Genomic DNA, 15,638 nt, shown 5'->3' with positions numbered 1-15,638 from the left:
ATCACTTCTCTATGTCACTCCTCCATGTCACTCCTCCTTCATGTCACTCCTCCATGTCACTCCTCCATTTTGCTCCTCATTATCGCTCCTCCATGTTGCTCCTCCATTTCACTCCTCCATGTCACTCCTTCTTGCTGCTCCACCTCGCTCCTCCATGTGACTCCTTCTTGCTGCTCCACTTAGCTCTTCCATGTAACTCCTCTATATCACTCCTCTATTTCGCTCCTCCAACTCACTCCTCTATGTCACTCCTCCATTTCACTCCTCCATATCACGTCACTCCTCTATGTCACTCCTCCATTTCGATTTTCCATTTCACTCCACCATGTCGCTCCTCCATGTCACTCCTCTATGTCGATCCTCCATGTCACTCCTCCATGTCACTCTTCTTTGCTCCTCAATATCACTCCTCCATGTCACTCCTCTATGTCACTCCTCCATGTCACATCTCCATATCACTGCTCCTTCTCACTCCTCCATGTCACTCCTCCATGTCACTCCTCCATGAAGCTCCTCCATGTCACTCTTCCTTGCTCCTCAATGTCACTATTCCATGTCACTCCTCTATGTCACTCCTCCTTGTCGCTCCTCCATGTAACTCCTCCTTCAATTCATTCCTCCATGTCACTCCTTCTTTTTGCTCCTCCATATCGCTCCTCCATGTCGCTCCTCCATGTCACTCCTCCTTCTCACTCCTCAATGTCGCTCATCCACATCACTCCTCTATATCTCTCCTCAATGTTACTCCTCCATATCACTCCTACATGTCACTTCTTCATGTCTTCCATGTCACTCCTCCATGTCTCTCATCCATGTCGCTCCTCCATGTCACTCCAACATGTCACTCCTCCATGTCACTCCTCCATGTCGCTCCTCTATGTCACTCCTCCATGTCACTCCTTCTTGCTTTTCCACGTCGCTCCTCTATGTCACTCCTCCATGTTGAGCCTTCATGTCGCCCTTCAATATTACTCCTCCATGTCACTCCTCCATGTCACTCCTCTATGTCACTCCTCCATGTTGAGCCTCCATGTCGCCCTTCAATGTCACTCCTCAATATCACTCCGACATGTTGAACCTCCGTGTTGCTCCTCAATATCATTTCTCCATGTAATTTCTCACTGTCGCTCCTCCACGTCAATCCTCTATGTCACTCATCCATGTCACTCCTCTAGGTCACTCCTCTATGTCGATACTCCAAGTCACTCCTCCTTCTCACTCCTCAATGTCGCTCATCCACATCACTCCTCTATATCACTCCTCAATGTTACTCCTCCATATCACTCCTCCATGTCACTTCTTAATGTCTTCCATGTCACTCCTCCAAGTCTCTCATCCATGTCGCTCCTCCATGTCACTCCTACATGTCACTCCTCCATGTCACTCCTCCATGTCGCTCCTCTATGTCACTCCTCCATGTCACTCCTTCTTGCTTTTCCACGTCGCTCCTCCATGTCACTCCTCTATGTCACTCCTCCATGTTGAGCCTCCATCTCGCCCTTCAATATTACTCCTTCATGTCACTCCTCCATGTAACTCCTCTATGTCACTCCTCCATGTTGATCCTCCATGTCGCCCTTCAATGTCACTCCTCAATATCACTCCTACATGTTGTATGTCACTCTTCCTTGCTCCTCAATGTCACTCTTCCATGTCACTCCTCTATGTCACTCCTCCTTGTCGCTCCTCCATGTCACTCCACATCACTCCTCTATGTCACTCCTCCATTTCACTCCTCCTTCATGTCACTCCTCTATATCACTCCTCCATTTCGCTACTCAATGTCACTCCTCCATGTCACTCCTCTATGTCACTCCTCCATGTCACTCCTCCATGTCACTCCTCCTCCTCACTCCTCCATATCACTACTCCATGTCACTCCTCCATGTCGATCCCCCATGTCACTCCTAAATGTCACTCCTCCATGTCACTCCTCCATATCACTCCTCCATGTCTATCCTCCATGTCACTCCTACATGTCACTCCTCCATGTCACTCCTCCATGAAGCTCCTACATGTCACTCCTCCATGTCACTCTTCCTTTCTCCTCAATGTCACTCCTCCATGTCACTCCTCTATGTCACTCCTCCATGTCACTCCTCCATGTCACTCCTCCTTCTCACTACTCCATGTAACTCCTCCATGTCGATCCTCCATGTCACTCCTAAATGTCACTCCTCCATGTCACTCCTCCATTAAGCTCCTCCATGTCACTCCTCTATGTCACTCTTCCTTGCTCCTCAATGTCACTCCTCCATGTCACTCCTCTATGTCACTCCTCCTTGTCGCTCTTCCATGTGACTCCTACATGTCGCTCCTCCACATCACTCCTCTATGTCACTCCTCCATGTCACTCCTCCATGTCGATCCTCTATGTCACTCCTACAAGTCACTCCTCCATGTCACTCCTCCATGAAGCTCCTCCATGTCACTCCTTCATGTCACTCTTCCTTGCTCCTCAATGTCACTCCTCCATGTCACTCCTCCATGTCACTCTTCCTTGCTCCTCAATGTCACTCCTCCATGTCTATACTCCATGTCGATCCTCCATGTCACTCCTACATGTCACTCCTCCATGTCACTCCTCCATGAAGCTCCTACATGTCACTCCTCCATGTCACTCTTCCTTGCTCCTCAATGTCACTCCATCATGTCACTCCTCCATGTCGATCCTCCATGTCACTCCTAAATGTCACTCCTCCATGTCACTCCTCCATGAAGCTCCTCCATGTCACTCCTCTATGTCACTCTTCCTTGCTCCTCAATGTCACTCCTCCATGTCACTCCTCTATGTCACTCCTCCATGTTGAGCCTCCATGTCGCCCTTCAATGATACTCCTCCATGTCACTCCTCCATGTCACTCCTCTATCTCACTCCTCCATGTTGAGCCTCCATGTCGCCTTTCAATGTCACTCCTCAATATCACTCCTATATGTTGAGCCTCCTTGTTGCTTCTCCATGTTACTCCTCCATGATGATCCTTAAATTCACTCCTCCATGTCTGTCTTCCATGTCGCTAATCCTTGTCACTCCTCCATGTCACTCCTCCATGTCGATCCTCTGTCACTCCTACAAGTCACTCCTCCATGTCACTCGTCCATGAAGCTCCTCCATGTCACTCTTCCTTGCTCCTCAATGTCACTCCTCCATGTCACTCCTCCATATCACTCTTCCTTGCTCCTCAATGTTACTCCTCCATGTCTATCCTCCATGTCGATCCTCCATGTCACTCCTACATGTCACTCCTCCATGTCACTCCTCCATGAAGCTCCTACATGTCACTCCTCCATGTCACTCCTCCATGAACCTCCTCCATGTCACTTCTCTATGTCACTCATCTTTGCTCCTCAATGTCACTCCTCTATGTCACTCCTCCATGTCACTCCTCCACATCACTCCTCTATGTCACTCCTCCATGTCACTCCTTCTTCATGTCACTCCTCTATGTCACTCCTCCATTTTGCTCCTCATTATCGCTCCTCCATGTCACTCCTCCATTTCACTCCTCCATGTCAACCCTCCATGTCACTCCTACATATCACTCCAACATGTCACTCCTCCATGTCACTCTTCCTTGCTCCTCAATGTCACTCCTCCATGTAACTCCTCTATGTCACTCCTCCATGTCGCTCCTCCATGTCACTCCTCCATGTCGCCCCTCCACATCACTCCTCTATGTCACTCCTCCATGTTGAGCCTCCATGTCGCCATTCAATGATACTCCTCCATGTCACTCCTCCATGTCACTCCTCTATGTCACTCCTCCATGTTGAGCCTCTATGTCGCCCTTCAATGTCACTCCTCAATATCACTCCTATATGTTGAGCCTCCGTGTTGCTTCTCCATGTCACTCCTCCATGACGATCCTTAAATTCACTCCTCCATGTCCTTCTTCCATGTTGCTCCATGTCACTCCGTGTCATTCCTCTATGTCACTCCTCCATGTTGAGCCTCCATGTCGCCCTTCAATGTCACTACTCAATATCACTCCTATATGTTGAGCCTCCGTGTTGCTTCTCCATGTCACTCCTCCATGTCACTCCTCCTTCTCACTCCTCCATATCACTACTCCATGTCACTCTTCCATGTCGATCCCCCATGTAACTCCTAAATGTCACTCCTCCATGTCACTCCTCCATATCACTCCTCCATGTCGATCCTCCATGTCACTCCTACATGAAGCTCCTACATGTCACTCCTCCATGTCACTCTTCCTTGCTCCTCAATGTCACTCCTCCATGTCACTCCTCTATGTTACTCCTCCATGTCACTCCTCCATGTCACTCCTCCTTCTCACTACTCCATGTCAATCCTCCATGTCGATCCTCCATGTCACTCCTAAATGTCAATTCTCCATGTCACTCCTCCTTCATGTCACTTCTCCATGTCACTCCTCCATTTCGCTACTCCATATCGCTCCTCCATGTCGCTCCTCCATGTCACTCCTCCGTGTCAATCCTCTATGTCACTCCTCCTTGTTGCTCCTCCATGTCACTCCTCCATGTCGCTCCTCCACATCACTCCTCTATGTCACTCCTCCATGTCATTCCTCCTTCATGTCACTCCTCCATGTCACTCTTCCTTGCTCCCCAATGTCTCCCCTCCATGTCACTCCTCCATGTCACTCCTCCATGTCGCCCCTCCACATCACTCCTCTATGTCACTCCTCCATGTTGAGCCTCCTTGTCGCCCTTCAATGATACTCCTCCATGTCACTCCTCCATGTCACTCCTCTACGTCACTCCACCATGTTGAGCCTCCATGTCGCCCTTAGATGTCACTCCTCAATATCACTCCTATATGTTGAGCCTCCGGGTTGTTTCTCCATGTCACTCCTCCATGTCCGTCTTCCATGTTGCTACTCCTTGTCACTCCTCCATGTCACTCCTCCATGTCACTCCTCCATGTCACTCCTCCTTCTCACTCCTCCATATCACTATTCCATGTCACTCCTCCATGTCACTCCTCCTTCTCACTCCTCCATATCACTACTCCATGTCACTCCTCCATGTCACTCTTCCATGTCTCTCATCCATGTCACTCCTCAATGAAACTCTTCCATGTCACTCCTCCATGTCGCTCCTCCTCGTGTTACACCTCTATGTCAATCTTCCATGTTGCTCCTCCATGTCACTCCTCCGTGTCGCTCCTTCTTGTCACTCCTCCATGTCACTAATCAATGTCGATACCTCCATGTCACTCCAGAATGTCCCTCCTGAAAGTCACTCCAGAATGTCACTCCTCCATATTCCTCCTCCATGTCACTCCTCCTAGTCGCTCTACCATGTTGCTCCTCCATGTCAGTCCTCCATGTTGCTCCTCAATGTTGGTCCTCCTTGTCGATCCTCCATATCGCTCCTCCATGTCAATCCTCAATGTCACTCCTCCATTTAGGTCCTATATGTTACTCCTCCATGTAGATATTCCATGTCACTCAAGAATGTCGCTCCTCCATGTCACTCCAGAATGTCGCTCCACCCTGTCCCTCCAGAATGTACCTCCTCGTTGTCAGACCTCCATGTCGCTCCGTGATGTCGCTCCTCTATGTAGCTCTTCCATGTCACTCCACCGTGTCGCTCCTCCATGTCACTTATTCATGTCGATACTCCATGTTGCTCCTCCTTACTCCTCCATATCACTCCTCCATGTCATTCCTCCATGTCACTCCAGAATGTCACTCCTCCATGTCACTCCAAAATGTCACTCCACCATGTTCCTCCAGAATGTACCTCCTCGTTGTCAGTCTTCCATGTTGCTCCGTGATGTCGCTCCTCCATGTCACTTCAGAATGTCGCTCCACCATGTCACTCCTCCCTGTCTTCCATGTCACTCCTCCATGTCAATCCTCCATGTCGATCCTCCATGTCACTCCTCCATGTCACTGCTCCATGTTGATCCTCCATGACGATCCTCCATGTTGCATCTCATTTTCACTCATCCATGTCTTCCATGTCACTCCCCTATGTACCTCCTCCATGTAGCTCCTCCGTGTAGATCCTTCAGGTTACTCCTCTATGTCAATCCTCCATAACTCTCATCAATGTCACTCCAGAATGTCAGTCCAGAATGTCGCTCCTCCATGTCACTCCTACCTGTCTTCCATGTCACTCCTCCATGTCAATCCACCATGTAACTCCTCCATGTCATTCCTCCATGTTGCTCCTCCATGTCGATCCTCCATGTCGATCCTCCATGTCGCTCCTCCTTTTTACTCCTTCATGTTGCTCCTCCTTGTCACTCCTCCATGTTAATCCTCCATGTCAGTCCTCCATGTCACTCCTCCATGTCGATCCTCCGTGTCACTCTTCCATGTTGATCCTCCATGTTGCTCCTCCATTTCACTCCTCCATGTCGCACTTCCATTTCACTCTAAAATTTAACTCCAGAATGTCACTCCTCCGTGTCCCTCCTCCATGTCAATCCACCATGTCACTCCTCTATGTCTTCCATGTTACTCCCCCATGTACCTCATCCGTGTCGGTGCTCCATGTCATCACATGGAGCACCGACACGGATGAGGTACAGGGAAGAGCAACATGGAGGATCGACATGGAAATCATCATTCCATGTCGATCCTCCATGTTGCTCTTCCCTGCTCGTCCATATCACTCCTCCATGTCTTCCATGTCACTCCTCCGTTTCGATCCTCCATGTCGCTCCTAATTACTCATCCATATCACTCCTCCATATCACTCCTCCATGTCACTCCTCCATGTCACCCCAGAATGTTGCTCCTCCATGTCACTTCAGAATGTCACTCCAGAATATGACTCCAGAAGGTTACTCCTCCATTTCCCTCCTCCATATCAATCCTCTATGTAGATCCTCCATATCACTCCTCCTTGTCACTCCTCCATGTCGATACCTCCATGTCACTCCAGAATGTCCCTCCAGAAAGTCACTCCAGAATGTCACTCCTCCATAAACCTCCTCCATGTCACTCCTCCATGTCAATCCTCTATTTCACACCTCCATATCTCCCCTCCATGTCACTCCTCCCTGTCTTCCATGTCACTCCTCCATGTCAACTCTCCGTGTCGATCCTCCATGTCACTGATCCATGTCGACCCTCTATGTAACTGCTCCATGACGATCCTCCATGTCGATCCAATATGTTGCACATCCATTTCACTCCTCCATGTCTTCCATGTCACTCCCCTATTTACCTCCTCCATGTAGCTCCTCCATGTAGATCCTTCATGTTACTCCTCTATGTCAATCCTCCATATCTCTCATCAATGTCACTCCAGAATTTAATTCCAGAATGTCACTCCTCCATTTAGATCCTACATGTTACTCCTCCGTGTCGATCTTCCATGTCGCTCCTCCATGTCACTCCAAATTGTCGCTCCTCCATGTCACTCCAGAATGTCACTCCACCATGTCCCTCCAGAATGTAACTCCTCGTTGTCAGACCTCCATGTCGATCCATCATGTCATTCCTCCATGTAGATCCTTCATATTACTCCTCCATGTCGATCTTCCATGTAGCTCCTCCATGTCGCTCTTCCATGTCGCTCCTCCATGTCACTCCTCCATGTCGATCATCCATGTCACTCCTCCATGTTGATCCTCCATGTCACTCCTCCATGTCGATCATCCATATCACTCCTCCTTGTGACTCCTCCATTTCGATACCTCCATGTCACTCCAGAATGTCCGTCCAGAAAGTCACTCCAAAATGTCACTCCTCCATATACCTCCTCCATGTCGATCCTCTATTTTACAACTCCATGTCGCCCCTCCATGTCACTCCTCCCTGTCTTCCATGTCCGTCCTCCATGTAACTCCTCCATGTCGATTTTCCATGTCACTCCAGAATATCACTCCGGATTTAACTCCAGACTCCTCCATGTTGCTCCAACATGTCACTCCCCCATGTCTTCCATGTCTTTCCCACATGTACCTCGTCCATGTAGCAACTCCATTTAGATCCTTCATGTTACTCCTCTATGTCAATACTCCATATGTCTCATCAATTTCATTCCAGAATGTCGCTCCTCTTTGTCACTCCTCCAAGTCACTACTCAATGTCGGTCTTCCATGTCGACACATGTCGATCCTCCATGTCACTTCTCCTTGCTCCTCTATATCAATCCACCATGTCGCTCCTCCATGTCACTCCAGAATTTAACTCCAGAATGTTACTCCTCCATGTCCCTCCTCAATGTTGTTTCTCCATGTCACTCCAGAATGTCCCTCCAGAATGTCACTCCTCCATGTCCCTCCTCCATGTCACTCCTCCATATCGATCCTCTATTTCACTCCTCCCTGTCTTAAACGTCAAACCTCCATGTACCTCCTCCTTGTGGCTCCTCCATGTAGATACTTTATGTTACTCCTATATGTCACTCCTCCATGTCAGTCCTCCATGTCACTCCACAATGTCACAACTCCATGTCACTGCTCAATGTCGATTCTCCATGTCACTCCTCCATGTCGACACATGTCAACACATTTAGCTCCTCCATATAACTCTTCTATGTTTCTTCCCCATGTTTCTCCATCCGGTCACTCATCCATGTTGCTCCATGTTGCTCCACCTTGTCGCTCCTCCTTGTCACTCCTCCATGTCACTGCTCCATGTCGATCCTCTATTTCCATCCTCCATGTCACTCCTCCATTTAACTACAGAATGTCACTCCAGAATGTCACTCCTCCAGGTCTCTCCTCCATATCACTACTCAATGTCGATCCTCCATTTCACTCCTACAGGTCTCTCATCCATATCACTACTCCATGTCGATCCTCCATTTCTCTCCTCGATTAACTTCTCCATGTCACTCTAGAATGTCGCTCTTCCAAGTCACTCCTCCATGTTTATCCTCCATGTTGATCCTCCATGTCACTCCTCTATGTAAGTCCTCCATGTCAATCCTTTATGTCACTCCTCCAAGTCACTCCGCCATGTCGCTCCTCCATGTCACTCCTCCATGTAGATCCTTCATGTTAATCCTACATGTCGCTCCTCCTTGTCACTCCTACATTTAAATACTCAATGTCGATCCACCATGTCACTCCTCCATGTCTTCCATGTAACTCGACCGTGTCGCTCCTCCATGTCATTTTTCCATGTCGATCCTCCATGTCGCTCCTCCTTGCTCCTCCATATCACTCCTCCATGTCGTTCTTCCATGTCACTCCAGAATGTCGCTCCTCCATGTCACTCCAGAATGTCACTCCAGTATTTAACTCCAGAATGTTACTCCTCCTTGTCCCTCCTCCATATCGCTCCTCCATGTCACTCCAGAATGTCCCTCCAGAATGCCACTCCAGAATGTTAATGCTCCATGTCACTAATCCTTGTTGATCCTCCATGTCAGTCCTCCATGTCACTACTCAATGTCGATTCTCCATGTCACTCCTCCATGTAGCTCCTCCATGTCACTCCTCCATGTCAGTCCTCCATGTCGCTCCTCAATGTCACAACTCCATGTCACTTCACCATGTCGCTCCTCCATGTCACTCCTCCATGTCAATCATCCATGTCACTCCTCCATGTCGATACTCCATGTTGCTCCTCCATGTCACTCCTCTATGTCTTCCATGTCACTCCCCCATCTCACTCCTCCATTTTGCTCCTCCATGTAGATCCTTCATGTTACTCCTCCATGTCGCTCCTCCTTGTCACTCCTCCATGTCACTACTCAATGTTGATCCACCATGTCACTCCTCCATATCTTCCATGTCACTCCACCGTGTCGCTCCTCCATGTCACTCCAGAATGTCACTCCAGAATGTCACTCCTCCAGGTCCCTCCTCCATGTAACTCCTCCATGTCATTCCTACATGTCACTCCTCCATGTCACTCCGCCATGTCGCTCCTCCATGTCACTCCTCCATGTCGATCCTCCATGTCACTTCTCCTTGTCACACTTCCATGTCACTCCTCCATGTCAATGCTTCATGTCAATCCTCCATTTCGATCCTTCATGTTGCTCCACAATGTCAGTCCTCCCTGTCATCCACGTCACTCCTCCATGTAACTCCTCCATGTCAATCCTACATGTCAGTCCTCCATGTATATCCTACATGTTACTCCTCCATGTCGCTCCTCCATGTCACTCCTCCATGTCGATCCTCCATGTCACTCCAGAATGTCCCTCCCGAATGTCACTCCAGAATGTCACTCCTCCATGTCCCTCCTCCATGTCACTCCTCCATGTCGATCCTCTATTTCGCTCCTCCATGTTGCTCCTCCATGGCACTCCTCCCTTCCTTCCATGTCACTCCTCTATGTAACTCCTCCATGTCAATACTACATGTCCCTCCTCCATGTCACTCCTCCATGTCGATCTTCCATGTCTCTCCTCCATGTCACTGCTCCATGTCACTAATCCTTGTTGATCCTCCATGTCAGTCCTCCATGTCACTACTCAATGTCGATCCTCCATGTCACTACTCCATGTCTTTAATGTCACTCTTCCATGTCTCTCATCCGTGTCACTCCTCCATGTCACTCCTCCATGTCGCTCTAGAGTGTCGATCTTCCATGTCGATCCTCCATTTCGCTCCTCAATGTCACTCCAGAATGTTGCTCCTTCATGTCCCTCCAGAATGTCAGTACTCAATGTCGCTCATCCATGTTGCTACTCTTTGTCATCCATGTCGATCCTCCTTGTCACTCCTCCATGTAGACCTACATGTTACTCCTCCATGTCGATCTTCCATGTCGCTACTCAATGTCACTCCAGAATGTTGCTCCTTTATGTCACTCCAGAATGTTGCTCCAGAAAGTCACTCCTCAATGTCGCTCCTCCATGTCGATCCTCAATGACGCTCCTCCATGTCTATCCTCCATGTAACTCCTCCATGTAGATCCTTCATGTTACTACTCCATGTCGATCTTCCATGTCGCTCCTCCATGTCTCTCCAGAATGTCGCTCCTCAATGTCCCTCCAGAATGTATTTCCACCATGTCAGTCCTCCAAGTCGCTCCGTGATGTTGCTCCTCATGTAGCTCCTCCATGTAACTCTTCTATGTTTTCTCCTCGATGTCGCTCCTCCATGTCGATCCTCCATGTCCCTCCTCCATGTCACTCCTCCATGTCGGTCCTCCATGTCGCTCCTCCATTTCACTGCTCCATGTCTTCCATGTCACTCCCCTATGTACCTCCTCCATGTAGCTCCTCCATGTAGATCCTTCAAGTTACTCCTCTATGTCAATCCTCCATATCTCTCATCAATGTCACTACAGAATGTCCCTCCAGAATGTCCCTCCAAAATGTCACTCCTCCATGTCACTCCTCCATGTCGCTCCTCTTTGTCACTCCTCCATATCACTGCTCAATGTCGATTCTCCATGTCACTCCTCCATGTCGACACATGTCAACACATTTAGCTCCTCCATATAACTCTTCTATGTTTCTCCTCCATGTCACTCCTCCATCTCGATCCTCCATTTCCCTCCTCCATGTCACTCCAGAATGTCGCTCCTCCAAGTCACTCCTCCATGTTTATCCTCCATGTCGCTCCTCCTTGCTCCTCAATATCACTCCTCCATGTCGTTCTTAAATGTCACTCCAGCATTTCGCTCCTCTATGACACTCCAGAATGTCATTCCAGAATTTAACTCCAGAATGTTACTCCTCCATGTCCCTCCTCCATGTTGCTCCTCCATGCCACTCCAGAATGTCCCTCCAGAATGTCAGTCCTCCAAGTCGCTCCGTGATGTTGCTCCTCATGTAGCTCAGAATGTTGCTTCTCCATGTCACTCCACAATGTCGCTCCTCCAAGTCCCTCCAGAATGTCTTTCCAACATGTCAGTCCTCCAATTCGCTCCGTGATGTTGCTCCTCATGTAGGTCCTCCATGTAACTCTTCTATGTTTTCTCCTCGATGTCGCTCCTCCATGTCGATCCTCCATGTCACTCCTCCATGTCACTCCTCCATGTCGATCCTCCATGTCACTCCTCCATGTCACACTTCTATGTCACTCCTCCATGTCAATGCTCCATGTCGCTCCTCCATGTCACTCCAGAATGTCGCTCCTCCATGTCCCTCCAGATTGTAATTCCTCCATGTCAGTCATGCAAGTTGCTCCGTGATGTTACTCCTCATGTAGCTCCTCTATTTAACTCTACTATGTCGCTCTTCCTTGTCACTCCTCCATGTCGATCATCCATTTCGCTCCTGTATTTCACTCCTCCATGTCACTCCAGAATGTAGCTACTCCTAGTCACTCCTCCATGTTTATCCTCCATGTCGCTCCTCCTTACTCCTCCATATAGCTCCTCCATGTCGTTCTTCTAGGTCACTCCAGAATGTCGCTCCTCCATGTCACTCCAGAATTTCACTCCAGAATTTAACTCCCGAATGTTACACCTCCATGTCCCTCCTCCATGTCGCTCCTCCATGTCACTCCAGAATGTCCCTCCCGAATGTCACTCCAGAATGTCACTCCTCCATGTCCCTCCTCCATGTCACTCCTCCATGTCGATCCTCTATTTCGCTCCTCCATGTTGCTCCTCCATGTCACTCCTCCCTTCCTTCCATGTCACTCCTCTATATAACTCCTCCATTTCAATACTACATGTCCCTCCTCCATGTCACTCCTCCATGTCGATCTTCCATGTCTCTCCTCCATGTCACTGCTCCATGTCACTAATCCTTGTTGATCCTCCATGTCAGTCCTCCATGTCACTACTCAATGTCGATCCTCCATGTAACTACTCCATGTCTTTAATGTCACTCTTCCATGTATCTCATCCGTGTCACTGCTCCATGTCACTCCTCCATGTCACTCTAGAATGTCGATCTTCCATGTCGATCCTCCATTTCGCTCCTCAATGTCACTCCAGAATGTTGCTCCTCCATGTCCCTCCAGAATGTCAGTACTCAATGTCGCTCATCCATATTGCTCCTCTTTGTCATCCATGTCGATCCTCCTTGTCTATCCTCCATGTAGACCTACATGTCGCTACTCAATGTCACTCCAGAATGTTGCTCCTTTATGTCACTCCAGAATGTCGCTCCAGAAAGTCACTCCTCAATGTCGCTCCTCCATGTCGATCCTCAATGACGCTCCTCCATGTCACTCCAGAATGTCGCTCCTCCATGTCACTCCACAATGTCGCTCCTCCATGTCCCTCCAGAATGTCATTCCACCATGTCAGTCCTCCAAGTCGTTCCTTGATGTTGCTCCTCATGTAGCTCCCCCTTGTAACTCTTCTATGTTTTCTCCTCGATGTCGCTCCTCCATGTCGATCCTCCATGTCACTCCTCCATGTAACTCCTCCATGTCGGTCCTCCATGTCGCTCCTCCATTTCACTGCTCCATGTCTTCCATGTCACTCCCCTATTTACCTCCTCCATGTAGCTCCTCCATGTAGATCCTTCATGTTACTCTATGTCAATCCTCCATATCTCTCATCAATGTCACTACAGAATGTCCCTCCAGAATGTCGCTCCTCCATGACACTCCATAATGTCACTCCAGAATTTAACTCCAGAATGTCCCTCCTCCATGTCGCTCCTCCATGTCACTCCAGAATGTCCCTCCAGAATATCACTCCAGAATATCACTCCTCCATGACCCTCCTCTATGTCACTCCTCCATGTCGATCCTTTATTTCGCTCCTCCATGTTGCTCCTCAATGTAAATCCTCCCTTTCTTCCACGTCACTCCTCTATGTTGATCCTCAATGTCACTCCTCCATGTCACACTTCCATGTCACTGCTCGATGTCGTTCCTCCATGTCGATCCTCCATGTCGCTCCTCCTTGTTACTCCTCCATGTCGCTCCTCCTTTTCACTCCTACATGTCATAGCTCCATGTCGATCCTCCATTTCGATCCTCCATGTTGCTCCACCATGTCACTCCTCCATGTCTTCCATGTCACTCCCCCATTTACCTCCTCTATGTAGCTCCTCCATGTAGATCCTTCATGTTACTCCTCTCTGTCAATCCTCCATATCACTCATCAATGTCACTCCAGAATGTCACTCCAGAATGTCGCTGCTCCATGTCACTCCAGAATATCCCTCCAGAATGTCCCTCCAAAATGTAACTCCTTCATGTCACTCCTCCATGTGGCTCTTCTTTGTCACTTCTCCATGTTACTGCTCAATGTCGATCCTCCATGTCACTCCTCCAAGTCTTCCATGTCGACACATGTCGATCCTCCATCTCGCTCCTTCTTGCTCATCCATATCAAACCACCATGTCACTCCAGAATGTCACTCCTCCATGTCACTCCAGAATGTCAATCCAGATTTAACTCCAGAATGTCACTCCTCCATGTCGATCTTCCATGTCTCTCCTCAATGTCATTCCTCCCTCTCTACCATGTTACTCCTCCATGTCACTCCTCCATGTCGATCCACCTTGTTGCTCCTACATGTAGATCCTACATATCACTCCAGAATTTTACTCCCGAATTTAACTGTAGAATGTAACTCCTCCATGTCAGTCCTCCTTGTTAATAATCCATGTCGACTCCTTCATCTCGATCCTCCATGTCACTCTTCCATGTCACTCCTCCATGTCGATCCTCCATGTCTCTACTCCATGTCACTCCTCCATGTCACTGCTCCATGTCGATCCACCATGTCGATCCTCGATGTTGCTCCTCCATTTCACTGCTCCATGTTTTTCATTTCACTCCCCTATGTACCTCCTCCATGTAGCTCCTCCATGTAGATCCTTCATGTTACTCCTCTTTGTCAATCCTTTTATCTGTCATCATTGTCACTCCAGAATGTCCCTCCAGAATGTCCCTCCAAAATGTCACTCCTCCATGTCACTGCTCAATGTCGATCTTCCATGTCACTCCTCCATGTCTTCCATGTCGACACGTCGCTCCTCCATGTCCCTCCAGAATGTCATTCCACCATGTCAGTCCTCCAAGTCGCTCCTTGATGTTGCTCCTCATGTAGCTCCCCCTTGTAACTCTTCTATGTTTTCTCCTCGATGTCGCTCCTCCATGTCGATCCTCCATGTCACTCCTCCATGTAACTCCTCCATGTCGGTCCTCCATGTCGCTCCTCCATTTCACTGCTCCATGTCTTCCATGTCACTCCCCTATTTACCTCCTCCATGTACCTCCTCCATGTAGATCCTTCATGTTACTCTATGTCAATCCTCCATATCTCTCATCAATGTCACTACAGAATGTCCCTCCAGAATGTCGCTCCTCCATGACACTCCATAATGTCACTCCAGAATTTAACTCCAGAATGTCCCTCCTCCATGTCGCTCCTCCATGTCACTCCAGAATGTCCCTCCAGAATATCACTCCAGAATATCACTCCTCCATGACCCTCCTCTATGTCACTCCTCCATGTCGATCCTTTATTTCGCTCCTCCATGTTGCTCCTCAATGTCAATCCTCCCTTTCTTCCACGTCACTCCTCTATGTTGATCCTCAATGTCACTCCTCCATGTCACACTTCCATGTCACTGCTCGATGTCGCTCCTCCATGTCGATCCTCCATGTCGCTCCTCCTTGTTACTCCTCCATGTCGCTCCTCCTTTTCACTCCTACATGTCATAGCTCCATGTCGATCCTCCATTTCGATCCTCCATGTTGCTCCACCATGTCACTCCTCCATGTCTTCCATGTCACTCCCCCATTTACCTCCTCTATGTAGCTCCTCCATGTAGATCCTTCATGTTACTCCTCTCTGTCAATCCTCCA

The sequence above is a fragment of the Sebastes umbrosus genome, chromosome 23 (genome assembly GCF_015220745.1).
Source record: "Sebastes umbrosus isolate fSebUmb1 chromosome 23, fSebUmb1.pri, whole genome shotgun sequence".
In the NCBI taxonomy this organism is placed as follows: domain Eukaryota; kingdom Metazoa; phylum Chordata; class Actinopteri; order Perciformes; family Sebastidae; genus Sebastes; species Sebastes umbrosus.
The sequence above is the reverse complement of the archived record's forward strand: the minus strand, read 5'-3'. Positions refer to the sequence as shown.